Raw genomic sequence first — 27,045 nt, 5'->3', positions numbered from 1 at the left:
GGACTGAGTTCCCGGCTAGCCTTAGGAAGTGACCCAGCGGATGGAAGCTAGCGCCCGCGCACACCCGCGCTCTCTATCTCTCTCTCTCTAATTTCCCCCTCCCCCTGCTTTGCTATCTGGGCTATTATTCTCCAAATACCCTAGGGGCTTTCCCCCCTGTACCCCACAGCCACACCCAGTGATGACTCCAGGGAGGCCACAAGAAGGCTGACCTGCACTCTGCCCTCAAGGCATGGCCTCTCCTCCTCTTCCTCCTCCTCCTTTTAAACCCCAGGGGCAGGCCGCCCCACTCCTTTGTCTATGGGTTTCCTCCTCCCAGCTTCTCGCCCACTTGGCACCTGGCACCACTTCCTTGTTTTGACATCCTGGAATCCGGTTTCTGAATCTTACACCCACTTCCCCCATTCACAGCACGTGTGTTGAGTATATCTGAAGCCAGCCGTGGGGCATGCGGAACAGAACAGGACAAGAGACAACACGTCTCCACACAGGGCCACCCGACTGGGTCAGAGAAGAAAGGATTTTCAGAGCTGGAACCCTGAGGGCAAATGTTACCTCTGTAGGGATGTGTGGCACAGAGGGTAACAGGAGCCAGGAGCCCACCTGCATTCCCATCCCCTTACCACAGTCGGGGCTCCTCTGTCTTCTTCCTTCACTTCCTCCTTCTCCTTTTCTTTCTTTCTTCTGCTTTTTTTTTTTTTTTTTAATTTGTTTATTTGCAAGGCAAAGTTACAGAGACAGATGGAGAGACACAGAGATTTCCCATCTGCTGGTTTACTCTCCAGATGGCTGTAACGGTCGGGGCTGGGCCAGGCTGAAGCCAGGAGCCAGGAGCTTCATCTAGGACTCCCACATGGGTGGCAGGGACCCAAGGACTCGGGCCATCTTCTGCTGCTTTCCCAGGCCATTAGCAGGGAGTTGGATCAGAAGTGGACCAGCCAGGAAAGAAACCAGCATCCTGGGCTCCACTTCTGATCCAGCTTCCTGCCCATGCACAGCCTGGGAGACTGCTCAAGAACTCGGCTCTCTGACATTTGTGTGGGAAACCTGGAATGTGAGTTCTGGGGTTTTGGCTTTGGGTACTCAAAGCCCTGCCTGATGTGGGCATTTGGGGAGTGAATCAGTGGACAGAGGATATCTGTCGGCTTTTTTGAATAATTTATTATTTAAAAAATATATATATTTGAAAATCAGAGTTACAGCGAGAGACAGAAAGAGAGATCTTCCATCCACTGCATCACTCCCCAGATGGCTGCAACAGCCAGGACTGGGCCAGGCCGAAGCCAGGAGCCAGGAGCTTCTTCCTGGTCTTGCACGTGGTTGCAGGGGCCCAAGCATTTGGGTCATCCTCTGCTGTCCTCCCAGGCCATTAGCAGGGAGCTGGATAGAAAGTGGAGCAGCTGGGAAACAAACCGGGGCCCCTATAGACCGGATGCTGCAGGTGACAGCTTTATCCTTTACGCCACAACGCTAGCCACTGCTTTTTTTGAATAAAATAATTTTTTAAAAATTTCATGTTATGAAGGAAATAAACAAGTACTGTGATGAGTGCTAGTTTATATGGGGGAGTGGGATGGAGGACCCTCTTCCCTACTCAGTAAGCCCTACAGACAGGGTACCATGTCATAAAGAGCAATTCCTTTCATTAAAAAATGAGAAACAGGGGCCGGCGCCGCGGCTCACTAGGCTAATCCTCCGCCTAGCGGCGCCGGCACACCGGGTTCTAGTCCCGGTCGGGGCGCCGGATTCTGTCCCGGTTGCCCCTCTTCCAGGCCAGCTCTCTGCTGTGGCCAGGGAGTGCAGTGGAGGATGGCCCAGGTGCTTGGGCCCTGCACCCCATGGGAGACCAGGAAAAGCACCTGGCTCCTGGCTCCTGCCATCGGATCAGCGCGGTGCGCCGGCCGCCGCGGCCATTGGAGGGTGAACCAACGGCAAAGGAAGACCTTTCTCTCTGTCTCTCTCTCTCACTGTCCACTCTGCCTGTCAAAAAATAAATAAATAAATAAATAAATGAGAAACACACACTTGCTAACAAACATGCTGTATTCAGGGCAGGTATAGTGGTATGCCCTATCAGACTGGCTACTCTGCCTCTGATCCAGCTTCCTGCTAATGCGCCTGGGAGGGAGCAAATGATAGCTCAGGTGCTTGGGTCCCTTCCACCCAAGTGGGAGACCTGGATGAAGTTCTTGGCTGATAGCTTCAGCCTGGCTTAGCCCTGGCTATTGCAAGCATTTGTGGAGTGGACCAGAGGATGGAAAATAGGTCTCTCTCTCTCTCTGCCTTCTCTGCCTTTCAGATAAATAAATGAATGAATCTTTTTTTTTAAGTGCCTGGGTTCAATTATGGGCTCAACTTCCAACTCCAATTTCTGCTATTGTGCACCCGGGGTGGTAGCAGCAGTGATGGCTCAAATAGTTGGGTCCCTGCCACCCATGTGGGAGACCCAGACTGAGTTTCTGGCTCCTGACATTGGCTTGGCCCAGTGGCGGGTATAGCAGGCATTTGGGGGAGAGAACCAGTAGATGGAAGATCTGTGTGTCTCTCTCTTTCAAGTAAATCAAAATAAATAATTAGATCCTTCCTTTGTATTTACTTCCACATTTGTTTTTCAGCAGTTACAGACTTTCCATACAGTTACAGATCTGGGGAACTCACTTGATTAGAATAAAGCTCTGGGAGCCGGTGCCAGAGCACCTGACTGGGGACAGAGCAGCCTCAGCCCATCAGCCCCCAGGACAGGAGGATCTGTGGGGGATGCCCCTCCAGGCCACTCTGGGTACCTGCTGCTCCACTTCTGTGACATCCTTCTGTACTGTTCCATTCTGGTTCCAGGTGAACTTGTCACTCTGGAAAGATGAGCCTGTTGGGATGGAAATGTCAGGGCATTCAGCCACCAGGAGGTGCGTGACCCAGAGTACTGCCACCACAGCCCCAGCAGGTGCGCAAACGTGCTCTGCAGGCAGGACTCTTCCCTCACATCCACCATGAACCTGCAGGCGACTAGTAGGGGTCATCCGTGTTTGACAGGCAGGGACCCAGGGGCTCGGAGAGGTGGCAGAACCGCCCGGAGGTCACTCTGCTGGAGTGAGCAAAGTGGAGACAGCACCCGGTCCACATCACATCTCTCTTCGTGCTTTTCCCTCTCTCTCTCTCTGTAACTCTGCAAGTAAGTAAAATAAATAGCTTCTAAAAATGTTTTATCTGGCAAAAAGTCCCGGTGCGCTCTCCACCCACCCCAGGGAGGCGGTTGGTGGTTGTGGTTGAGAGGGTGCCCGAGTTGAGCTGGCTGTGTAAGAACCTAGTCTTCTACTTCTGCATGGGTCTTCTTGCCCAGGTCACTGTGTGCCTCAGTTTCCACCACTGTGCAGTAGCAACAGCCTGGTTTGGAGGCTTCCCAGCAATGCAGTTGCCTCCTGGGACAGCCCCCTCCTATGCCCCAGTGCCTGGTTTGAGTCCCTGCTCCTCCATTTCCGCTCCAGCTTCCTGCTAATGCGCACCCTGGCAGGCAGCAGGCCGTGAGGGGAGGGTTCGTCTACTTGGACCCCTACACCCACGTGAGAGACCCAGGTGGAGTTCCAGGCTCCGGGCGGCTGCCTGGTCCAGCCCTGGCCGTTGGGGTCTTGTGCGGGGTGAGCCACGGGGGCCTCTTCCAAGTTTTGAGCACAGCTCCTTAAAGATTAAAGACCTTTCACGTGTTCCCCCTTTTTAGTCTTTGTTTTCCCCCTTCTCACTGATTGATCAGGGAGCGCGGGCCTTGGCCAGATCTTGGGGTGCGAGATTTGTCCTCAGCCCGGCGTGTTCTTTCCCAGGCAGCCCTCCACCCTCCAACTCTAGGGGGCCCGCGCGCCCACCCCAGCCTTCTCCCGGCCCCACGTCTGGCAGACCCCTCACGCCCCTGGCCCCCTCAGGGATGCGCTCCGAGAGCCCCTGGAGGGCGGGGCGCGTCCCGGTTGCAGCGCGGGCTGCCGAGCCGGCAGTGACTCCGCGGAGGTGGAAACTGGGGCGCCCGGGGCCGGGGTGGGGCGCGTCTCCCCCGCCGACGCTGTCTCTCCAGCAGGTGGGGCTCCAGCCGCGAGGCGCGCCAGGGTCCCGGCCAGAAACTTGCACAGGATGTTGGTGCCACTGCACGGGAAGAGCACAGCGGAGCAGCCCCGCGCCGAGCCGCTGGCGTTCGCCGAAAAGTAGGGAGAGGGGAGCGGGCTCCCGGCAGGAGGAGCTCCAATTCAGCCGCCGCGGGAAATCTTCGGGAGGGGGTGAGTACCGAGCAGCGCATGGAAAAGGGAGCGCCGTCTCTTTCTTGCGGCACTGTTCTTGGCTCGCACCGACTGGCTTGCCCACCGGCAGGCAAGGACATTTCTAGAAGGCAGCCGCTTCAGCAGGAGGAGGGAGCGCGGGAAAGAAGCCCGTGAAGCCGGCGCCGGCGCGCCCGGCGCTCCGCAGCGGGAGGAGCTCGCGTCCCCTCCCGCCAGATGGCGCTGTCCGGCTTCCTCCCGGCCTCCGCCTCCATCCCCAGCGGCTCTCGCTGCAGCGGCCGCTCTAGCCGGCCGACGCGGGCTCTGTGGTTCCGGGCGGAAGTGAGGAGCCGAGCGGAACGGCCTCTGGTGACATTTTCTTGGGGCGGCGCGGACGACTGAAGGGAATTGGTGGTGGAGGCTGCGGAGGCGGCGAGATTCACTTTGGCCGCGGCGGTGGCTCTGACCGCGACCCTCTGTTCGCTGCCAGGGCCTGTGCCAAGGAGGAGAAGGCGGCGGTGGCCGTCGCTTCCCGAGTCACCGCGGCCGGGATTCCCGGCTGGAGGGTCGGTGCGTGCCCCGACGGGGCGCGCGGAGCGGGCGAGAAGGCACGAAGCCGCCGCGGAGCACAGGTGAGGCGGGAAGCAGCTCAGGGCTGCGGCCTGGCCGTGGGTCGAGCCGTGGGATCCGGGCTGCATCCCAGGGAGGAGCGCGGGCCGCGGGCGAGGGCTCTGCGGCGTCCGGGCGCAGGGGTCGTGACGGGCTCGGCTGGTGGGTGCCGAGGATGGCACCCAGACTCGGCGGGAGGCGCGGCCCGGGTGCAGGGGGGCTGCCGCGAGGGGCTCGAGTAGCTCCCACCCCCTGGCTTGCCTGCGGCCGGTGACCCTCGCGTCCTCCCGGCCGGGCCGAGTTGGCCGCCCCCTTTTTTCTCCCTGTCCGGGCCGCCGGGGCCATGTCGTGGCGGGGGAGGCGGGAGGTGCCGCAGCCCCCCGGGCCGCGCGGCCCTGGAGTTGTCTTCACGCAACTTTGAGGCTCGCGGGCCCGCGGCGGGGGAGGCGGTGGCGCCGGCTCGCCGAGTCCGCGAGCTGGGGTCCGGCGCTGCTACCTGCGCGGCCGCCGAGAGGCCAGCGGCCTCCTCGGCGCCACGGCTGCGGTGGCCGTGGCGCGGGGGCAGAAAAAGGCTTTGGTGGGCTCTTCCACTCCGACTCCCCGGATCCGTGGGAGACGTGTGTCAGTCTCCAAGGTTGACTTCTTCTGGGGAGTTTGTTAACTTGGCCTCGGAGCCGGCGAGGCAGTAAACCGGCGACCCCCCCGGTTACAGGCTGCCGCCGTGCCTGACTCCCCAGAGCCGGCTCTGCTCTCCTCTCCTCTCCTCCCCGGGTGCGCTTCGTACTTTTCCTTCCTCACGGCGCCGTCCGCCCTGTATTGTGCTATTTATGCAGCAGCCTCTGCTGGAGCCGCACGCCATTTCTCACTTTTAAATTGTCCGATCCTCTGTCCCAAAATAGATGCGCACAGGTTGAAGGCAGGAGCGTCTGTATTGGTCGTCCCAGATCTCTGGCCGCTTGAGCAGTTCATGCTTAGATGTGCTTTTCTTTTTTTTTTTTTTTTTTTCCCTTATTTTCTTTTGCCTGAGTTTTGGCTTTCTGAATCTTTCCACCAGGGGCTGAAAAACCCACATGATGATGCTTTATCATGGTCGGACCTCTTAATTACAGATACATATGGCCGTTCTGCTTCGGGTGTTATTCGGCGGTATCCCTGGGCACATACGTGTTAACAGTTTGGCTCACTCTCTTTCTTCTCTTGGGGTATTTTAAGGATGGAAGCTGTTAACTTTCTAATGTAGTTTTGCTGATCCTGGCAGTCTGGATTTCTCCAGGAATCAGAGCCTTGCCTTTTGATTTAACAAGCATTTTTAGAGGCCCGCGATGAATAGTTGTTACCTGATGTCTTGAGGAGTCACAACGCTGGTATTTCAGTAGGCAGTACAACGTTTTGGCCGAGTGATATGCCCAATACAATGCTAGTTGAACGCTTGGTAAACAAAATTATGAATTAAATTTGCATTCAAGAAACCAAGGTGGAATTGACTGCAGTGACCTGTATGCTACTTTAAAAAGAACCTTAATGAGATTTTCTAAGTTCTGTTAAATGAGAGATAAAAATATTTCTTAGATATTTCTAAATCAGGTTTCTATAGACTGCTTTTCAGTACCACTGTAATCTTAAATCTTCAGACCTCATCTTTTCCTTAATGTTAACATGTTGCTGATGCAAACTTTGCAGTAGGTGATTTGAATCTGAAAGGCAGGGAAAGACTTCAAGAAACTTCCTTCAACCTAAGGGACCAACTAAATCGGATTTCTTAATGGGATTTTTTTTCTCCCCAACACTTGTTTGTGGAAGGTAGGATGGACTGGATTTGGGAGCTGGAAACTGCTCATTGTTACCTTCATATTAAGCTAACAGTGCAGTAGTTATGCCACTACTTTAGGTTATAGTACTCTTTCATGCATACACGTGAGAGTAACTATCGTAATCTGTTTTGTAGCTTTCATGATTAATACAAGGTCCTGTATTAAAGATAAACTCAGCTTCAGGCCCTAAATTAGTGGAATTCTGTTAAAACAGTGCTCAATATATGTCCTTTAAAGGTGTCGTTTTTTTTTTTTTTTGTCTTAATTTTTATTTATTTCAAAGGCAGAGTTACAGAAGGAGAAGTAGGAGAGAGAAAGATTATCTTTCATCTGCTGGTTCACTCTCCAGAGGGCTGGGCCAGGTGGAGCCAGGAGCCAGGAGCTTCTTCCTAGTCTGTCGATTGGATGGCAGGGGCCCAAGCACTCTGGCTGACTTCTGCTGCTTTCCCGAGTGCATTAGCAGGGAGCTGGATCGCAAGTGGAACAGTTGGGACTGGAACTGGCACCCATATGGCATGCTGGCACCACAGGCCCCTTAAAGGTGTCTTAGTGTTTATGTTGACATTGATATTTTAAATCTCTTTAGGACTGGTAATTTCTGTGAGCTTGTGTGGTTGCTTATTCATTGTTTTGTCAGGATCCTCAGTCTTAAGATTTTGTTCTGATACTTGCATGAATAAACTTGATGTAGAGTACAGGCAATCTGCTAATTTTTTCCTTTCTTTTTAAAGTTTGGAGGTGGTATATGTTTATACTAGAGACCCAAACCTTACTGTTCAGTTACTTTGTAAACCATCTTAGACTTTCCCCATTTTCTGACACATACATGAAAATATTTTCATATTTACTGAAGTGACAGTATTTGAGAAAACCTATAAATGATTAGAAATCTATAGTTCATGTGTTTTGAAGTATACTGATTCCAGTATTAGATTATTTTAGGAAAGAGTTTGGGACTAAATGAAATTTCTTGGGTAGTTGTAAATAGGAAGGGAAAATGAAATAGACATACTAAAAAGCTGAAAAAGAGAGGCGCTGTGGAGAAAGCATGGAAGACAGCGCATCCATGTGAAACCTTTATTCTCGCCACACTAATTCATTGATTGCTTTCTCTGTGCCAGCAATGCTCTAGTTGCAGGTGCTGTCGTGAATGAGACCATTAAGATCACAGTGCTCAAGGAATTTAAACTTTTTTTTTTTTTTAAGATTTATTTTATTTATTTGAAAGGCAGAGTTACAGAGAGAGAGAGAGGGAGAGGTCTTGCATCCACTGTTCACTTCCCTATGGCTGCAATGTCCAGGGCTGGACCAGTCTGAAACCAGAAGCCAGAAATTCTAACAGTTCCCCCACATGGGTGCAGGATTCCCAGGACTTGGGCCATCCTCTGCTGCTTTCCCAGACGCATTAGCAGGGGGCTGGATTAGAAGTGGAGCAACCACAGATGGCTTTACCTGCTTTCCCACAATGCCTGGCCTCAGGAACTTAATTTTTTTTTTTTTAAGATTTATTTATTTATTTGCAAATCAGTTACACAAAGAGGAAGAGACAGAGATCTTCTTTCCGCTGGTTCACTCCGCAAATGGCTGCAACTATCAGGGCTGGGCCAGGCTTAAACCAGAAGTCCGGATCTGCTGGGTCTCGCTTGTAGATGTGGGGCTGAGCACTTGCTTCCTCTGCTTTCCCAGGCACCTTAGCAGGGTGATGGATTGGAAGTAGAGCAGCTGGGACTCAAACTAGCGCCTGTTTGGGATGCTGGCATTGCAAGCAGTGGTTTTACATGCTGTGCTGCAATGCCGGCTCCAAGAAACTTAAACTTTTTTTTTTTTTTTTCAAGATTCATTTATTTGAGAGATAGAATTACAGAGAGAGAGAGAGAAAGAGAGAGAGAGAGAAACACACACACACACACAGAGAAAGGTCTTCCAGCTGTTTGTACACTCCCTAAATGGCTGAAACGGTCAGAGCTGGGTTGATCTGAAGCCAGGAGCCTGGACCTTCTTCTGGGTCTCCTACATGGGTGCAGGACCCAAGCATTTGGTCCATCCTCTACTGCTTTCCCAGGCCATAGCAGAGAGCTGGATTGGAAGAGGAACAGCTGGGACTCGAACTGGGCCCATATGGAATGCTGGTGTGTCAGGTAGTGGCTTAGCCCATTGCGCCATAGCGCTTTCCCCAACTTTTTCTTTTTCTTTCAAATTTATTTATTTCTTTGAAAGGCAAAGTTGGAGATAGGGAGAGACAGAGAATCTTCCATCCACTGGTTCACTTCCCACATATCCACAACAGCTGGAGCTATGCTGATCTAAAGCCAGGAGTTTCTTCCAGGTTCTCCATCTGGGTTGGCAGGGTACCAAATACTTGGGCCATCTTCTGCTTTCCCAGGAGCAATAGCAGGGAGCTGGATTGGAAATGGAGCAGCCAGGACTCAAACCGGCACTCATGGGGTACAGCTTTATTTGCTAGACCATAGCGCCAGCCCTGGAACCTAAACTTTTAAAATTGAGGTTTGAGAGGGATTTCCATTTGAGAACTCCAGGCTGGAAAATAGCCCAAAAAGTCATGGTATCTATATCTATACCTATACCTATACCTATACCTATACCTATACCTATACCTATACCTATACCTATACTCTTGAATGGTTAAGTGGGGCCTTTGGCTTGAGTTTTCAGAGAGATTAACAGGGTAGGTGGAGGTAGGGCTAGGTTCTAAAGGTACCTTAGTCTGCTAAAAGGTTATGAATTTTCATCTAGGGCAAAAAAATAAAACAACAACCTGTGGAATATGAAGGATGAGGTAGGCATTCTTTTTGGAGGATTTTCTGCATTGAGCCTTATGTTCATAGAGTAAAAATTTCATTTTGGGTAGTTTCTTGGTTGTCAGCTTAAAGGTTTTGATAGTTATTTTGCTTTAGCTGTCAAATTCCAGTTTGGCATTACTGTTACAAAACTTTTTTTTTTTTTTAAAGATTTATTTATTTGAAAGGCAGAACTACAGAGAGGCAGAGAAAGTCCTCCATCTGCTGGTCCACTCCTGAAACAGCCAAAGCTGGGCCAATCCGAAGCTGGGAGCCAGGAGTCTCTCCTGGGCCCCCGATGCGGCCACATGGGCCCAAGGACTTGGGCCATCCTCTGCTGTCCTCCCAGGTCTTAGCAGAGAGCTCATTCAGTAGTGTAGCAGCCTGGACTTGAACCGATACCCATATGGGATGCCAGCAGTGCAGGCGGCGGCTTTACCTGGCATGCCACAGCGCTGGCCCCTAGCCTTTATTCTTTTAATTAATTTAATTAATTTTTTAGAAGATGTATTTATTTTATTTGAAAGTCAGTGTTGTACAGAGAGAGAGAGAGAGATATTGATTGATTGAAAAGAGAGGTCTTCCACCCGCTGGTTCACTCCCCAGTTGGCTGCGACAGCTGGAGCTGTGCCGGTCTGAAGCCTGGAGCCAGGAGCATCTTCTGGGTCTCCCACGTGGGTGCAGGGGCCCAAGGACTTGGGCCATCTTCTACTGCTTTCCCAGGCCACAGCAGAGAGCTGGATCTGAAGTGGAGCAGCCGGGACTCAAACCTTGCCTCTATGGGATGATACACTGCAGACTGCGGCTTTACCTGCTACGCCACAGCACGAGCCCCTAGCCTTTATTTTTAATTGTACCTTTCCTTACTTTTTCAGAATTCTTATGATTGAAATCAAGGGCGAGAAGCAGTGTTTTCTGCTCTGTGTGGGCAGCTTGTCTCAGCAGAGGTGGGATTGATGTTCAGTCATTTTGTTTTCACACTCAGCTCACAGGGCCTTGTGACCTTATGGTAAAAGGGAGGAGAAAGGTGAAAAGGAGAAGTGTTTTGCTTGTTTTCTCTGTATTCCTGAATTGCTGGCCAAGGAAACGAGTTGTTAAATACTATGGAGATTCAGTGGAACATACTAATAGCAACTGATAGTCAATGTGATTTTAAAAACCTTAGTATGGTAGATGTGACTCAGATTTGGTTGTCTTATTAAGGATTTGTGGCTTTAATGTATAGTGCTTGTTTTGTTTCTGTTCTCTTTAGTGTCTTTATTCAAAATAAGGAGTCTCATTCCTCTTTGCTCAGACTTTAAATTGTGGAGATGATGTAAGTCCCTAAATTATTAACTTGGCTTTATTTAATTTTAAAACAGCTGTATGAGTATTTTCTAATTCAGTGAAGAGTAATCAAAAGTAGAAGTGTATCAGTAGACCTTACTTCTTGTGTGTATAGAGGGCGTTAAACCTGGGTAAATTAAAAATCCAGTTACTGAGCACTTCTGTGCCAGGTGGGGATGGATGCGTAGATAAAAGAAAGTTTCTGGGGCCAGCGCTGTAGCGTAGCGGGTAAAACTGCTGCCTGCAGTGCTGGCATCGCATATGGGCACTCTGCTTCAGATCCAGCTCTCTGCTATGGCCTGGGAAAGCAGTAGAAGATGGCCCAGGTCCTTGGGGCCCTGCACCCACGTGGGAGACCCGGAAGAAGCTCCTGGCTCCTGGGTTCGGATCGTTGTGGCCAGTTGGGGAGTGAACCAGTGAATCGAAGATCCATCTCTCTCTCTCTGTCTCTCCTCTCTCTGTGTAACTCTGACTTTCAAATAAATAAATAAATCTTAAAAAAAAGTTTCTGCTTGAGGAACTCAGTGTAGTAAACAAGATGATTCTGAGTTTCTTTCCTATTCTAAACTGTGGAGAAGAGAAAGTAGGTGATAGAGAAGCAAAGTGCTGAGTAACAAAACAACTGCAGTGTGGAGCTAGTCTTTTCCTTTAAAAAATAATTTTAGATTAGATATTAGAAAATAGTATTTTGGTAAGTAGGTTTTTAAACTTAAATGATTGAGGAGTGTTCTTTTTTTTTGCAAATACTTTTTACCTCTGTCTGGAATTCAAGCCTGCGTTTTATTAAATTAGTTCTGATTATTCAAAGAGCAATGAAATTAAATGTTAAAATTTACAGCAGCTGTTATTAAGAATGTATGTAAACTTGGATTGTGATCAAGTATTAGTATAAAAATTGTTTTCCTTAGCATGATAAACATTAGAGAAACAAGACACCAAAGGGATCAGAAGATTGTTTTTTTAAAGAGCTGTCTGGTTTAAAAAACGACTTATGTCTAGAGTCAGCCTTATAATTTGAGAAAGGTATTGTTGGGGATAGGGAAGTAGGATGTGGGCTAAAACTTTAGGAAAAACAGCACGGTTTTCCTTCTGTGTTAAGAACAAAAACTTCATTTGGTTAAATTTTAAGTAGTCTCCTGTCTACCTTAGTTTTAACTTAACATAGAAGCATATATAAAATTAACAATTTATCAAGGGTTTCCCATCTCAGCTTCCTTCCCTGCCCAGTCCACTAAACAATTTGCAGTTAGCCTGAGGATATTTGTGTAGTGGATAAATTTTTGACAACATTTGTCTTGGGGTCCTCAGGATCCATCTTTATGTAGATTGTTTTTCTAGGGAGATAGCAAATGGCCGGAAATCTTGGAGGAAACTCAGAACCTATGTTTCAAATTATTCTTGAGTTACCCTGATGGTGCTTTTCAATATTCTAGAGGATCTCTTATTTTATTAGCAGCAGCACACTTTTTGCATTTGGTAGCTTCCTTGGCTTTCTACTTGATGCTAATTTATTCACAACCCTGATGTTGGGCCAGATAGATGCCAGAAGTGGTAGTGTCTGCACTGTGGGGTGATTTGAGCAGCCATTGTCACTCTTAGTCTATTTATAGAGCTTCTATCAGTGGAGTAAAGGTTGGCTGGCAAGGAAGCGAAGCCGCTCTCTCCTCATGGTTGCAATTTCACAGTTTGTATTTCAGTCCGGGTAGGCCAAATCTAGCACATTTTGGACAGATCTAGTATACCGTATTAATTATAGTGTTCTTTTTGTGTACTCTAACCCTTTAATACTCGAGGTGTTTCAGTCAGCTTCACTTTTTTTTTTTATTATTTTATTTTGTTTATTTACTTGAAAGAGTTTCGAAGAGAGAGAGTCAGAGTCTTCCATCCACTGGTTCACTCCCCAACTGGCTGCAATGCCAGCTGCATTGATCCAAAGCCTGGAGCTTCTTCCAGGTCTCCCATGCAGGTGCAGGGGCTCAAGGACTTGGGCCATTTTCTGTTGCTTTCTCAGACCATAGTGGAGAGCTGGATCAGAAGTAGAGTAGCTGGGGCTCAAACCTTGCCCATATGGGATGCCTGCACTGCAGGCAGCAGCTTTACTTGTTAAGCCCAGCACCAGGCCCAGCTCTTGAAGGGAAATCAAACAATCATTATCACATTGAAAAATAGTAATGTAACATGAAAGTGCTTGGATTTCTCCATAATATACTAAATGTGTTTTACGTTTATTCACATCAAGAGCCATATAAAATCTGGGCATTACTTCATAATCTCTAAGTTACCCCTTCAGTTTTTTTCCTTGCAAACTAAGTTGAAGAAATGGCTGAGTTGCCCCCCGCTGGGATTTGCCAGTTACATTCTTGTAGTGGTAGTAAGCTTCTTCCTCTGACTCCTTGGTTTCTTGTTAATGGTCTTAGATTTAGAAGCTTGATCAGATTCAGTTTCTGTATTGTATGTTCCCTCAATTTTTTTTCTTTTATGTTTGGGGAAAATACTTTCCAGATGATTTTGTGTGCTTGGATCAGGAGACACAATGTTTGGTTCCTCTAAGTGATGTTAGTTGTTGGTGATCATTGCCAGGCTTCATTAATTAGTTACTCATAGTTTCTCACTCTGAATGCTTTACATCATTCTGAGTTTGAGTCTTTTACTCATCTGTTTGGTCTTACTATCACCTCTTCATACTCTTCCTTTTGAGAGTTAATGAAAGGATGTGTTGCTGTTTCTACTACGTGGTGTTTTTATTTCAGTCCTAATCTTTGGTTCTGCACTGGCCAAGATATCCATGCCACAACTTCTCAGTAGAGAAACTAACCCCAAGCTTGCCAATAATTAAAGACAGAATTTAAGTATTGGTGCTTATTTTAAGATAAGCTTTAAGATAAATAAGGTTACTGTTGTTTTCTATGTAAATTAGTGTTTGTATGTAGAAATTAGAAAAGATTATTTTTTCTGTTTCAGGATTGGGAACATACCGTTATGGATACAATGAAATCTCTTCCTAGAACTGAGCATCGGAGGGGAGGGACCTCCATTTTGATTTTGAGTAGGATACTGCTTTCATCTTAAGTTTTATTATGGCTTAAGATAGTTTCATAGTGTCTGATTTGCATTTTTGCTTGAACACAATCACTGTATGTACTAGACCAAATAATAAGGAAGCAGCTTTACTAAGTTCTTAACTACTTACGTCAGTTTTTATCTTAATTTTTTTAAAGATTCTTTTAAAAGATTATTTATTTGAAAGGTGAAGTTACAGAGGTAGAGGCAGAGAGAAAGAGGGAGGGAGGGAGGGAGGGAGGGGTGGGTGTCTGACATCCGTTGGTTCACTCCTCAAATGGCTGCAACTGCTGGAGCTGGGCCAATCCTAAGCCAGGAGCCTAGAGCTTCTTCTCATGTGAGTGCAGGGGCCCGAGGACTTGGGCCATCTTCTACTGCTTTCCCAGGCGCGTTAGCAGAGAGCTAGATTGCAAGTGGAGCAGCCTCAAGCAGGCACCTATTTGGTATGGCAGCACTGCGGGCAGTGGCTTTACCTGCTATGCCACAGCTGTCCACAGCTCCAGCCCCTATCTAAGTTTTATGTAGAAAGATATGTTATTCTCTGAGAAATCATATTGATTCTATGTATTGGAATATATTTTTATATCAAAGGGGTTAATATTTTTAAGCATATTAGTTTTTTCATTAGTGGTCTTGGTGGTTTTAAAAATAGATTCAGTTCATCATTTCAATAAATATTGAATATTTATTTCATGTTAGGAGCTGTGAGTGAGTTGAAATAATTAACATGACCCTTGTTTCCATGAGAGAGCATAGTATATGTTTCCATGAGGGAGGGACTGAAAACATTTACACAAATAACTTGTTTCTTTTCTGTTGCTTTTCTTATAATGTGCTATTTATCTTCTGTCTTTCTTGGACTTAAATTTTCTCAATTGTTGTTTTATATGTGTTTGCTTTAAAAATCACCCTTGTGCAGCAGTGTGTTTGTAACACCATCAGAACAATCAGTTAATTGTTGGGTGTTAATTTTCTTGCATGATTACTAGCGTGATTCTCTCTTACCATTGAATTTTCCCAGTACTCCACAGATAACCAACTGCTTTAACACTGAGCTGACTTAAGTCTTTTGATGACATTTGCCCAAACCAGCAAGTAGACATACAATGTTGTTCAGAAGTCCTGTTTTATTCCAGTTTTATCTTCATATGTTGCAGTTTGTGTCTTGGTTTCTAGTCTGAATGTCCCCTGTCTTTGTTCTTTTTTTTTTCTTTTTTTAAAAGATTTTGTTTAATTACATGAGAGGTAGAGTTACAGAAAGAGAGCGAGAGATAGAACTGTTCCATCCACTGGCTCACTCCCTAAATGACTACAATGGCTGTAGCTGGGCCATTTTGGAGCCAGGAGCTTCTTTTGGGTCTCCTGTGTTAATACAGGGGCCCAAGCACTTGGGTCATCATCTACTGCTTTCCCAGGCCATAAGCAGAGAAGTAGGGCAGCTGGGACACCAACTGGCACCCGCAAAGGATGCTGGCGCAACAGGCAGAGGCTTAGCCTAATATGTCACAGCACTGGCCCCCTATCTCTGTTCTTTATATTTAAAAAACAGTGCCTACTAAAACTTGAAAAGCTGTTATTAACTTGTAAGCATCAAGGTGTAAAGTCCGCAAAGGAAAGAGCTGAGAGTGCTTTGTTTCCTCCTCCCCTCCCCTCCCCTCTCCTCCCCTCCCCTCCCCTTCCTTCCTTCCTTCCTTCCTTCCTTCCTTCCTTCCTTCCTTCCTTCCTTCCTTCCTATTTTATTTAATTAATTAATTAATTTATTTGAAAGAGAGTGAGAGAGGTAGAGACAGAGAGGTCTTCCATCCACTGGTACATTCCCCAGATGGCCGCAACGGCTGGAGTTGTGCTGTTCTGAAGCCAGGAGCTGCTTCTGGGTCTCCCACGTGGGTGCAGGAGCCCAAGGACTTGGGCCATCTTCTACTGCTTTCCCAGGCCATAACAGAGAGCTGAATCAGAATTGGAGCAGCTGGGACTAGAACTGGTGCCCTTATGGGAGGCTGGCGCTTCAGGCCAGGGCTTTAACCTGCTGCGCCACAGCGCCAGCCCTCTTTAATTATTTTTTTAAAGATTTATGTTATTTATTTATTTGAAAGTCCCAGTTACATGGAGAGAGAAGGAGAGAGGGAGAGAAGTCTTTCATTCGCTGGTTCACTCCCCAATTGGCCGCAGCAGCCGGAGCTGTGCCAATCCGAAGCTAGGAGCCAGGAGCTTCTTCCAGGTCTTCTCACGCCAGTGCAGGAGCCCAAGCACTTGGGCCATCTTCTACTGTTTTCCTAGGCCAGAGTAGAGAGTTGTATTGGAAGTGAACAGCCGAGACGCGAACCGGCACCCATATGGAATGCCGGCACTAAAGGCAGCAGCTTAACCCACTGTGCCACAGCGCCGGCCCTGAGAGTGGTTTTATTTTATTTTTTTAAATTTTTGTTATATTTAAATAATTTTAATTATTTTGTTAGGAAGAAAGAGAGGGAGAGATTTTTGAACTGCTGGTTTACTCCTTGAATTCCCACAACAGCCAAAGCCAGTTGCCTAGAATGCAGTCTGAATCTCCCACATGGGTAGCAAGGACACACATATTTGAGTCATCATCAGCTGCCTCCCAAAGTGCTCGTTAGCAGAAGTTAGAGTTGGAAGCAGAGCTGGGACTTAAAACCAGTCACTGTGATATGGAATGTGGCTCGTTAGCAGCATCAAACACCCACCCTAATTTTTTACTTTAAATAGTAATTATTTTCACTTTATTTGAAAGGGAGAGAGACACAGATCTTCCATACACTGGTTCACTTCCCAAATGCCTCCATGGCCAGAATTGGGCCAGGCCCAAGCCACAGGAGCCAACTACTCAATACAGTCTCTCACATGGGTGGCAGGGACCCAAGTATTTTTAGACATTACTACTGCCACCTGGAATGTGTTTCAGCAGGAAGCTGGATCAGAAGAAGAAGAGCCATGGCTCAAATGAGGCACTTGGATATGGGAATCAGCTATCCCAAGAGGCATTTTAACCACTTTGTCAAATGCCAGCACAAGGGTGATTTTTTAAAAAATATATATTTGTTTGAAAGGCAGAGTTACAGAGAGGCAGAGGCCTAGAGAGATGGAGAAAGAAGTCTTCCATTCGATGTGAGTTCACTCCCCAAATGGCTGCAACGGCTGGAGCTATGCCCATCTGAAGCCAGGAGCTAGGAACTTATTCCAGGTCTTCCAAAAAGGTGGCAGGGGTCCAAGCATTTGGGCCATCTTCTACTGCTTTCCCAGGCCATAACAGAAAGCTGGATTGGAAGTGGAGCAGCCAGGGCTTGAACTGGCACCCATCTGGGATGCCGGCGCTGTAGGTGGTAGCTTTACCCGTTATGCCACAGCTGGCCTCCTAATGGTGATTTTAAGATAGAAAATTGATTGCTATAGATTTTGTTTTTGAAAATCTTGGTATTCCTTTAAAAAATAAGCAGTAGAGGGCTGGCGCCGCGGTTCCCTAGGCTAATCCTCTGCCTTACGGCGCCGGCACACTGGGTTCTAGTTCTGGTCGGGGCACCAGATTCTTCCCCAGTTGCCCCTCTTTCAGGCCAGCTCTCTGCTGTGGCCAGGGAGTGCAGTGGAGGATGGCCCAAGTGCTTGGGCCCTGTCCCCATGGGAGACCAGGATAAGTACCTGGCTCCTGCCATCGTTTCAGCGCGGTGCTCCGGCCACGGCGGCCATTGGAGGATGAACCAACAGCAAAAGGAAGACCTCTCTCTCACTGTCCACTCTGCCTGTCAAAAAAAAAAAAAAATTAAAAATAATTAAAAAAATAAGCAGTAGATATGAATTATAATGTTTTAGGACATAATTGTATTAGAGACAGAGACTTATTACTTTGAAGTTTGCCTGCATTCTTGTGGGCTTGTGACTCTAGTCTCAGATATAAACATTTTTAACATTTTATTTTTAAAAATATTTACTTATTTATTTGAAAGGCAGAGGTACAGAAAAAGAGATCTTCTATCTTCTGGTTTAGTCTCCAAATGTTCCAACAGCCAGGACTGGACCAGAGCGAAACCAGGAGCTTCCTTTAGGTATCCTATGAGGGTGGTAGGGGCTCAAGTACTTGGGGATAACTTCCACTTCTTTTCCTGGGCATTAGCAGGGAGCTGGATCAGAAGTAGAACAGCTGGGACTCAAACTCTGATATGGGGTGCTGGTGTTGCATACACAACTTACTTAGCTCACTTTGCCACAACACCAGCCCCAAAAAAGTAATTTTAGCCACTTAAAAAAAAAGTAGAGAACAGTGGAATGTGAGTGAGAAGAGGTGTTTAATGTGTTTAGAGGTGGCCTTTTACTACGGTCTGAAGGTGTGTATCTTCTCACATTCATGAATCCTAACCCCCAAGGTGGTACCAGAAATAGTGGCTAGGTCCTGAGGGCTTTGCTTATGTGATTGGGATGAGTGCCATTATAAAAAGGACCAGAGAGACTCCTTGGCCTTGTCCTTTCCACTGTGTGAGATCATAGCAAGAAGGTGGTCTGTGAACTAGGAAACAAGTTACTAGATTTGTTTCCTGCCCTTTGAAGATGAGGCTGGAAATACAGGAAGAAGCCATCCTAACCTCAGAGAGAGCTAGGGGTATGCTTTCTTGGCAGGGGGATTGCAAAGTACAGAAATTCATGAGTCAGAAAAGGTCTTTGTGTGTGGCGAGATCTGGAGCCCAGTGAAGGAAAATGATGCTAAAAATGAGATTTGAGTGATAGACATACCTTGTAGGCCTTAAAGAAATTAAAATTTTGACTAGAAACGTATAGCAAGACTATAGGTGTAGGCAAGGAGCAGTCAGTCTTGTTTACATTTTTAACTGTGAAATGTAGCTGTGCTTTGATTTAGTGCAAAAAGTACAAATATTGTATATTTGTGGACAACCAAATTCTAAATATATTAGAAAAATTTATTTTAAAGGAGCCTGTATTAAATAAAACGGTATCATTTGTTTTCATATTTTTAAAAAGATCGTTTCTTTGCTAGGCAGAGAGATCTTCCTCTACTGATTCACTCCCCAAATGCCTATAACAGCCCTGGTTGGACCAGGCTGAAACCAGTAGCCCTGAGCTCCATCCGGGTCTCTCCCACATAGGGATGTCAGGGTCCCAAGTACTTGGGCCATCATCTGCTGTGGGGAGCAACTGAGACTAGACTAAGTTACTGGAATTAAGACTTATTCTATGCATCTGCTCTCCCACAATATGGGGCTGAGAGAGAGACCAAACAACCTCTACGCAGCTGTCTCATCAGTTTGACTGATAAGCTGCAGGAGCTGATCCTGCTCTTGATTGGAGGAGAGCAGCGTGCTCGGCGTGTGGGTAGCAGAGTTGGGATTGGTGGAAGAGGACTATAAAGGAGGAGAGAAACAACATGCACCAGGAACATCTGAGGGAACACCTGAGCAACATCTGAGCAGCCCCCGAGAGAGCCGGCCGGCGGTGTGCGGAAGCGGGGAAAGCGGCGGGGGGGTGCCGCCCCTCTATGGAGGTGGAGGGGCCGGCAGCAAACCCGGGACGGCGTCGTTCTTCCATGAGTGAGGGAACGAACGGCAGCTAACCCGGGAAGAGCCGAGCAGACAAAAGAACAGCGCAGGGTCTAGTGTCCTTCCTCCGCGAATGGGGGAGCGACAATCTGCTGCTTTCCTAGGCAGGAAGCCAGAGTAGAAGCAGAGTGGCCGAGACTCAGCTGGCACTCTGAATATGGGATGCTGGAGTCCCTCCCAACTGGTCCTTAACCCAGTGTACCATGAAGCCTGTTACAAAACCTTATCTTTTGAACGTACACTGTAACTTCTCTTTTGTAAAATCTAGATATTCCGAGTATTCATGTTTGGTTCAAGAAGGCTGCTTATGTAGTATGATCTAGTCTTAAGCTAAGATGAGGTTGGAAATTCATAAACTGTTCTAAATATATCTACCTAAATGTATCTAAAGATATCTTGGTCATTGACCTACATATTCTTTTCTTAGCAGTGAGGATTGTACATTTCAGGTTAGCTGTGAGCAATAATTAATAAAAATAATTAGAATGTTCTGAAAACCTAAATAGAATTGTTTAGAGATAGTTGTTAGAATGGGTAGACTGTTTATCCTATAGTGTTTTAAAATTACAATTTTTTGGAAAGCTTAAAAATATGCAGTAAAACATCAATTTATTTTGACAAATCATTAATTCCTGAAGCATTCTTGTGTGTGTGCATGCGTGCATATGTATATTTAATAAGCTTGCCTCAATCTTTTTTTTGCTTTTTTCGTATTTCTTTAAACTTTTTAAACACATTGAGGTCTTGGCTGATTCATTGAGATTATTTATGCCATGTCTGGGATTTGCCAGCAGCAGCATTGATAGATACCCTGTAGTGCACACTGGAGGCACTAGTTTTCAGTGCTGAGAGAAGAAAAGGCCAGCATAATGCAGATTGCTCCCATTGGCTTTGTCTATGAAGTCTGGAAGTGGAGCTATTAACTACAGTGTTGTTTGTTTGTTTGTTTGTTTTGTATGCTCTGATTGATTCCTAGCATCTACAGAGATTTTTGCAGAAGATGGTTATAATAGGTGTCCATATATGCACCATCTACATTTATTTACAAGCAAAATGAAATTTAATATGTTCATTTATCTATGACAAATCAAATGTGCAACTGCTCTTGCCAGGGGCTTAATCTGTTGTTATGTGGGTGCTACTTTTCTCTTTTTATGTTGGCTCTGAGTATTGCCTTTGAGCTTCCATTTTCAGCCAGGATTTTTTCTTAGGAGGGCTGTCGGTTGCTAGCAGCTCCAGGCTAACAAGCTTCTTCAGCATTTAAAAAAAAATTAGACTTTATTTTTTTAGGGTAGTTTTAGGTTTATCCAAAAAACCTTAAAGTACAGTTTTTCTGTTATCCCCTTCCAGTTTGTCCTGTTGACATCCTGCTTTAATTTGATGTGTTAGAATTGATGAGCCAATGTGGATGCATTACTGAAGTCCATACTTCACATTAGGATTCACTATTTTTTGTATTGACTAACAGATCCTTTGTTGAATAACACTGAAAAACAGTTCTGTGTGTTTGGAGGAGTGCGTAATGCAGTTATCAGCATCCGCTACCAGAGTAGTTCATTTATTAAAATTGTACCACAAGGTTTGTGTTAGGGTTTCTTTTTGTGGTGTACATTCTAGAGGTTTGGACAGATTTATTTATTTTTTAAGATTGTATTTATTTATTTGAGAGGTAGAGTTACAGAGGAAGAGACAGAAAGGTCTTCCATCTGGTGGTTCACTCCCCAAATGGCTGCAATGGCCAGAGCTGAGCCGATCTGAAGCCAGGAGCTTCTTTCAGGTCTCTCACATGGGTGCAGGGGCCCAAGCACTTGGGCCATCTTCTGCTGCTTTTCCATGCCATAGTGGAGAGCTGGATTGGAAGTGGAGCAGCCAGTACTCAAAATGGCACCCATATGGGAGAGCTGGCACTGCAGGTGGTGGCTTCACTCACTACACCACAGTGCCTGCTGAACAGATTTATAATGACATGTATCCACCATTGCAGTGTCATACAAAGTTGTTTCATTGGCCTAAAATTCCTCTATGCTCTGTGTCTTCCTTTATTCCACCCCTATCTGCTGGCAACCACTGATCTTTTGACTCTGTGTGTGTGTGTGTGTGTGTGTATGTATATATATATATATATAGAGTCTGGCCTTTTCCTAAATGTCATATACTTTGAATTATATAGAATGTAGATTTTCTAGATTGGTTGGAGGAGATAGATAGATCTCTCTCTATATATATCTATAGAGAGTGATCTATATATATATATATCTTCCTCTTCCACTGTTCACTTCCCAAATGGCTGCAATGGCCAGGGCTGGGCCAGGCCAAAGCCAGGAGCTTCACCTGGGTCTCCTAAGTGGATGGGAGGGGCTAAAGCACCTGGGCCATCTTCTGTTCTTTTCTGGCCATTAGCAGAGAGCTGTATCAGAAGTGGAGCTGCTGGGACACAAACCGATGCCCATAAGGGATGCTGTTGTTACAGTTGGTACCTTTACCTGCTCTGTCACAACACTGGCCCCACTAATACATATTTAAGTTTCCTCTATATTTTTTCATAGCTTGATCGCTTATTTCTTTACAAATTTTTCTTTTTTTTTTTTTTTAAGATTTATTCATTTATTTGAAAGTCAGAGTTACACAGAGAGAGGAGAGGCAGAGAGAGAGAGAGAGAGAGGTCTTCCATCCGATGGTTCACTCCCCAAATGGCCGCAAAGGCTGGGGCTGCGCCGATCCAGAGCCAGGAGCCAGGAGCTTCTTCTGGGTCTCCCACATGGGTGCAGGTAACCAAGGACTTGGGCCATCTCCTACTGCTTTCCTGGGCCATAGCAGAGAGCTGGACAGGAAGTGGAGCAGCTGGGTCTCAAACCGGCGCCCATGTGGGATGCCAGCGCTCAGGCCAGGGCGTTAATCCACTACACCACAGCACTGGCCCCACAAGTTTTTTTTTTTTTTCAAGATTTGTTTTATCTCTTTGAAAGGCAGAGTGACAGAGACAGAAAGATCTTTGATCTGTTGGTTGACTCCCCAGATAGCCATGTTGGCATGGGTTAGACCAGCCCAAAGCCAGGAGCCAGGGACTCCATCCTGGTCTGCCCCAGTGAGTGGCAGACCCTCAAGTACTTGGACCATCATTTGCTGCCTTCCCAGTATTAAAAGAGTAGAATTATAACAGAAGCAACTTTTTTTTTCTCTTTTTTTATATATTTGAAAGGCAGAGTAGTGTATGTACACACACACACACACACACGCATATCTTCTATCTGCTGTTCAGTCTTCAAATGCCCGTAACAGTTGTGGCTGGGCCAGGCGGAAGCCAGGAGCCAGGAACTCCTACATGGATGGGAGGGATCCAAGTACTTGGACAGATGCATTAGTAGGAAGCTAGATTGGAAGCAGAGGCAGAACTTGATCCCAGGCACTTTGATATGGGATGTGGGCAACCCAAGCAATGGCTTAACCCACTGTGTCACAGTGCTTACCCCATAGAACAGAGGTATAAGATTCTGCAGTGACACCTGTCACTCTTGTTTTTATTTATTAAAAACATTCTTTCTAAGCCTAATAAAATTCTTTTCATTGATATTTTCTTTAGCTCTAATTTTTGTGAGTTCCTAGTGTTTGTTTATTTGATTGTATTTGAAAACCAAAGCATACTCCTCCCCCCAGCCCTGCCTTCTCCCCCTCCTCTGGAAGTCTGGGAAAGTTTATTTCACCTTCATTTTTAGAAGATAGCTTTTTTTTTTTTTTTTTTTGGGTGATAGAGTTAGTGAGAGAGAGACAGAGAGGAAGGTCTTCTTTCCGTTGGTTCACTCCCCACATGGTCACTATGGCCGGCGCTGATCTGAATCCAGGAGCCAGGTGCTTCCTCCTGGTCCCCCTTGCTGGTGCAGGGCCCAACCTCTTCGGCCATCCTCCACTGCCTTCCCGGGCCACAGCAGAGAGCTAGACTGGAAGAGGAGAAATCTGGGACAGAATCCGGTGTGCCGGCGCCGCAGGCGGAGGATTAGCCTAGTGAGCTGTGGCGCCAGCCTAGAAGATAGCTTTTTTGGATATAGGCTTGGAGGTTTTTGTTTTTGTTTTTGTTTTAATAGCACTTTTTTTAAATATGCTTGTCCACTGTTCTCTAGCCTTCACTGTTGCTGTCTGTCATCTTACTGGGGTTCCCAAATAGATAATGACAACATTTTTCTGTTCTGAAGATCTTTCTCCTTGTTTTTGGCATTCAACATCCGTGTTATGATGTGTCTGTTTGAGGCTCTCTTTTAATTTGTCTTACTTGAAGTTCACTGAGCTGCTTTAATGTGCATATTCATGCTTTTCATTAAATTGGGGAAATTGTGTTAGTGCAGGAGTGATCATTGCACCCAATGTAGATCCTCTGTCTCTCTCAAGTCAGGGCTTCGTATAAAAATGATGCTGACTGTGCCAGTGCTGTGGCATAGCTGGTAAAGCCACCGTGTGCAGTGCTGGCATCCCACATGGGTGCCACTTCAAGACCCAGCTGCTCCACTTCTGATTCAGCTCTCTGCTATGGCCTGGGAAAGCTAAGTCCTTGGGCCCCTGCACCCATGTGGGAGACCTGGAGAAAGCTCCTGGCTTTGGATCGGTGCTGCTCTGGCCGTTGTGGCCATTTGGGGAGTGAATCAGAGGATGGAGGACCTCTCTGTGTAACTCTGACTTTCAAGTAAATAAATAAATATATTTTTTTTTTTTTTAAAAGAACAGTGCTGAATCTCTTAGCAACACTTGATAGAACTTAGTCTCAGCAACAGGTGGCTGGAAACAAGATGAGAACCTGCCTGTTTTGGAAAGGTAGTCCTGTGACTGGACCTGGGGAAAAGGGAGGCTGTATTTTGATAGTACCATTCTTGAGTAGTTTCCAACTTAGCTGTGTGGAGAGGGATGAGTCTGTTCAAATAACACAAATTGTCACTGTTGTAACTAAATTTTAGCAAATTCTCTTAAATACTGCTTTTTTAGTTGCTATACACCTGTGGGGATTTCTAGAGGCTTCCATGAGATTTTTTTTTGGAGATGGAGTAGGGGACATTTTTATTTATTTTCATTTTATTTGGAAGGTAGAGATCTTGTATTTGCTGTTTTACTCCCCAAATGCCTGCAACAGCTGTGGTTGGGCCAAGCTGAAGCCAGAGCCTGGAACTCTACCTAGATCTTCCACTTGGATGTCAGAGACCCAGCTACTTGAGCAATCAGAAGCAGATGAACTTGGGTTCGAATCAGGCATTGAAATGGGATGCAGGCATCCTAAGCAACATTTTAATTCCTGTGCCAAATGCCTGCCCCTGTATTTTTTTTTTCATCTCACTAGTCTCACTAGTTTTGCTGGGGTTCGTGGTTTCATTTTGAAGTGGAATTCACAGTATTGCTCTTTTTTTTTTTAATGTGGTAATAAAACCACACACAATAACATAAATCTTACTGTCTTAAAACATTTTTTTAAGTATACAGTACTGTGGTGCTAGCTATATGCATATTGTGGTGCAGCAGATTTCTAAACGTTCTTTTAAAAAGTTTATAATTTTATTTATTTAATTTTTAAAGATTTATTTATTTATTTATTTATTCATAAGGCAGAGTTACAGAGAGGCAGAGGCAGAGAGAGAGAGAGAGAGAGAGGTATCTTCTACCCACTGGTTCACTCCCCAAATGGCTGCAATGACTGGAGCTGGGCCTATAGGAAGCCAGGAGTCAGGAGCTTCTTCCAGGTCTCCCACATGGATGCAGGGGTCCAAGGACTTGGGCCATCTTCTACTGCTTTCCCAGGCCATAACAGAAAGCTGGATCGGAAGTGGAGCAGCTGGGAATTCAGCTGGTGCTCATATGGGATACTGGCACTGCAGGCAGAAGCTTTACCTACTACGCCACAGTGCTGGCCCCAAAAGTTTTTTATTTTAAATATACAAAACTAAAATTGGGAGATAGCAATACAGTGAGTTCCTATATATCCCTTTGCCATACTCCATATTAACATATCATATTAGTGTATTTGTCAGAACTAATGTGCTACTCCTAGCTTCCCCCTTTTTTATTCTAAACTCCTTTAATCTCTAGAACTTTCTCACACTGTTATTTTTAAAATTTCATTCTCTTAATTGGTATTATATAGAATTACAGTTGATTTTTTTAAAAAATATATATCAGTTTATGCCGGCGCCGCGGCTCAATAGGCTAATCCTCCACCTAAGCGGCGCCGGCACACCGGGTTCTAGTCCCAATCGGGGCACCGGATTCTTTCCCGGTTGCCCCTCTTCCAGGCCAGCTCTCTGCTGTGGTCCGGGAAGGCAGTGGAGGATGGCCCAGGTGCTTGGGCTGTGCACCCCATGGGAGACCAGGAAAAGCACCTGGCTCCTGGCTTCGGATCAGCACGGTGTGCCGGCTGCAGTGCGCCAGCCGTAGCGCGCCGGCCGTGGTGGCCATTGGAGGGTGAACCAACGGCAAAAGAAAGACCTTTCTCTCTGTCTCTCTCTCTCACTATCCACTCTACCTGTCCAAAAAATATATATATATATATATATATAAGTTATGTCCAGCCTTACTAAGTTGTTTACACCAAAATATATGTTCTTTTGGGTTTTTATTTACATTGACATGCAATTTGTAAATACTTTTTCTTTATAAATTACAAACATAATTTTTTTCTTTTTACTTCGTACTTTTTGGGACCTACCTTCTAGTAGAAGAGGTTATAGTGTAAGTTTTTGTTTCTGAACTCAAGGAAAAGTCTCAATCAGTATCTCACCATGGTTATATTAGCTGTAGATTTTTTGGTTTTGGTAGATGCTGTTTATTAGAGTAAGTAACAGCCTCTCTGCAGAACATGACACAAACCTGTTTTAGTTATAGTTAAAATCAACCTGGGGGCCGGCGCTGTGGTGTAGCTGGTAAAGCCGCCCGCTGCCTGCAGTGCCGGCATCCCATATGGGTGCTGGTTCAGGTCCCAGCTGCTCCAGTTCCGATCCAGCTCTCTGCTATGGCCTGGGAAAGTAGTACAAGATCGCCCAAATCTTTCGGCCCCTGTACCCTCATGGGAGATCCAGAGAAAGCTCCTGGCTTCTGGCTTTGGATCGGTCCAGTTCTGGCCATTGTGGCCATTCAGGGAGTGAACTAGCAGATGGAAGACCTCTCTGTCTCTCTCTGGCTCTGCTTCTCTGTAACTCTGCCTTTCAAATAATAAATAAATCTTTAAAAAATCAACCAAATGTCCTGGTAGGTGGACACAAATCACAACTGATGGATGAAGACACATTTCCATGGTGAACCCCCATTAATAAGAAATCAGAGCCCTACCTGGCTGAAGCTGGTTAAGGATTCTGTGCCTAAGAAGCACAGCTTCACTTTTTTTTTTTTTTTTTTGATTTTCATTTTTAATGCTATATTTCCACCCTTTACTGAACTTTAAATGCATGTAACATACATGCATACATGATAACCAAGTAGGCCCTGTGCCCTCCACACTTTGAATATACCTAACTCTTCCTGAAGCTTCCCAAAACTTAATGAACATACATGATTTACCTAAAAGCTCACTGTAAATTTGTTAACTCTTGGCTACTTGGGGAGCCAGGGTTTTGGTCACAAAACCTAATTCCTCCTTTGTGAAACCCATTAATGTTCTTTTTGCCTAGCTTAAATAGTTGTT

General features: G+C 46.1%; 1 protein-coding gene across 13 annotated transcripts in view; it reads left to right on the top strand.

Moving 5' to 3' along the window:
- The window catches only part of ARK2N (arkadia (RNF111) N-terminal like PKA signaling regulator 2N), a 108,092-nt gene that overhangs the window by 12,720 nt on the left and 68,327 nt on the right, over nt 1-27,045 (top strand). For 3 of the 13 annotated variants that reach the window (XM_070050259.2, XM_070050253.2, XM_089305185.1), the window contains exon 1: nt 4,546-4,867. The exons of 2 other annotated variants lie outside the window; for them this stretch is intronic. The gene's annotated coding sequence lies outside the window, so the exon portion shown is untranslated. Of the gene's footprint in view, nt 1-3,030; nt 3,170-4,057; nt 4,257-4,545; nt 4,868-13,740; nt 13,826-27,045 lie in introns of those variants that run through there. 8 more of the 13 variants (XM_070050258.2, XM_070050262.2, XM_070050261.2 and 5 more) reach the window with 6 other exon arrangements.

The sequence above is a fragment of the Oryctolagus cuniculus genome, chromosome 10, assembly GCF_051225735.1.
Source record: "Oryctolagus cuniculus isolate XC-2025 breed Fujian yellow rabbit chromosome 10, ASM5122573v1, whole genome shotgun sequence".
NCBI lineage: Eukaryota > Metazoa > Chordata > Mammalia > Lagomorpha > Leporidae > Oryctolagus > Oryctolagus cuniculus.
The sequence above is the reverse complement of the archived record's forward strand: the minus strand, read 5'-3'. Positions and strand labels throughout refer to the sequence as shown.